The sequence below is a fragment of the Echinops telfairi genome, unplaced genomic scaffold (assembly GCF_000313985.2).
Source record: "Echinops telfairi isolate 266 unplaced genomic scaffold, ASM31398v2 ScPeMD7_7424;HRSCAF=8462, whole genome shotgun sequence".
NCBI classification, from domain to species: domain Eukaryota; kingdom Metazoa; phylum Chordata; class Mammalia; order Afrosoricida; family Tenrecidae; genus Echinops; species Echinops telfairi.
Window position 1 is genome coordinate 23,487,671 of NW_022111324.1, and position 2,106 is coordinate 23,489,776.

Here is a 2,106-nt window from a genome sequence, read left to right on the forward strand (position 1 = left end):
GCAGTCCCCACCTGCACAAGGCGGATTCCCATCATTGTCATGATGGCTTCTACCTCTAGAGTCTTGTGGTTACTTCCCTCCAGGTGCTCCTGAAGGGACGCTAGCTCCTGTTCTTGAGCTGTCCACGTGCCCTGTTGAGGCTGGAGGAAGCCAGAAGCATGTTGGACACCTGGCCGGCCTGGGTCACGAGTTCCAGATGGAAGGCAAACTTCTCTGAGTGCATGAACTGGAAGCTCTTGGGGGCACTAGTCCTAGCCATAGCACCCCAGGTCTGCAGCAGTGCCCCAGGCCTCAGGTTTGTGGAGGGGCCCAAAACAGACTCCAGTTTGGGTGCAGGTACTCAGCCTGAGGCTTCCGCAGCTCTTGCCGTTGTGCCCATGTATCATCCTGGCCTACGATGGATGGCAAGGTCTTCCAGGCATGAGGCTGCACTCCCAGCAGCCTGGGGCACCTGGTGGAGGCTGGTGGCAGCAGGGGGCTCCCTTGGAATGCCACTGGCCCTCCTCTGGAATTCAACTCTGGGGTCATAAGCCTGTTAGCTTGGAAAGGCTTCCTGGCTGCTGGACCCTGCACGCTCTGCAGGTTAGCAGTACACAGAAGGGGCATCAGGACCCAGGACAAAGCCAGCTGGTCCTGGATTTAGCTCCCAGGTGCTTGGGGAATAGCTGAGTCACCTGCAGTATCTGCATCCTCAGCCAAGAAGAGCAGCAGATCCCTGAAGCCAGGCTCACTGGAATACAGGAAATTCTGTTGGCCAGGTTCTAAGTGGATAGCCCAGGTCCATGCAGGTGGAACTGGGCAGACAAGGGGAGAGGCAGTAGGGGGCTGAGAATAGAGCCCAGGGCTGGGCTGACCACGGGCATTCAGTGAACCACAGCCTCTACAAATAGCACAGCAGTGAAGTTCAAAGTGTCTGCACATCGGAAGCAACTGCCGTGCCAGCCTGGCATAGGGAATGGATGAGAATTCTGCCTGCTTCCTCCATGGTGAAGCGGGTCTTAGTCATGGGCCCTGGAGCAGACGAGTCAGAGCATGAGGGGAACAGCTGCTGGACTCTTGATATTTGGGAAGAAATAATTGTGTAGGCTCTGAGAGACAGGACAACACGTGGGGCCACAAAATAATGATTCTGGAAAAAGTATGGCTAAAGAGTCTCATAAAAATAGAATGGATAACTACTATGCACTATATATATATATGGTGTTACTGCCCCCCAAACTGGATTTTTTTTTTACAAAACAACCTTATCACCTTCAAAGCACTCTCCATGACATTTAATACATTTGTCAAATCTGCCATTCCATTCTTAGAGAAGTATTTCAAGCTCATCTGTTTGGATGGCTTACTGCACCTCCCTCGTTTTTTTATTTTTCACCTCTTCTACATCATCAAATCGCTGTCCTTTCATGTCCCTCTTCATTCATGGAAATAAAAAGAAGTCAAACAGAGTAAGGTCAGGTGAGTAAGGTGCATGGGGCAAGAGAGGCATGTTGTTTTTGCCCAAAATTGGTGCACGGAGATGGCTGCGTGAGTAGGTGTATTTTCATGGTGGTAAAACCAGCCCTCCTTCTGCCACAAATCAGGCTTTTTTTTAAATTAAATACTTTTGTTGGGGGCTCTTACATCTCTTATCATAATCCCTACATTCATCCAGTGTGTCAAGCACATTTGCACATATGCTGCCATCATCATTTTCAAAGCATTCTCTTCCCACTTGAGCCCCTGATATCAGGTCCCCATATCTTCTCCCCCTCCCCTGCCCGTCCTCCCTCATGAACCCTTGATAAGTTATAGATTTTTGGTTTTAGATCTTCACGGTCCTCCATTGCCCGTCACGCACTTTTCTGTTGTTCATCCCCCTGATAGGGGGTTATAGATGGATCCTTGTGATCAATTCCCTCTTTGTCCCCCCACCCTCCCCTAATCCTCCTGGTATCTCTACTCTCATTGTTGACCCTGGGAGGTTTAATCTATCCTGGATTCCCTGTGCTGCAGGCTGTTGTCTGTAGCAGTGTGCATGTTCTGGTTTAATCCGATTTGTAAGGTAGAATTGAGATCATGATAGTGGAAGAAGGAAGCACCAAAGAACTAATGGAAAGTTGTGTG

The 2,106-nt window shown here is 49.8% G+C and overlaps 1 pseudogene; it reads right to left on the reverse strand.

Moving 5' to 3' along the window:
- LOC101654104 overlaps positions 1-985 on the reverse strand; it is a 1,859-nt pseudogene extending 874 nt beyond the window's left edge.
- Positions 986-2,106: the final 1,121 nt, after the last annotated feature.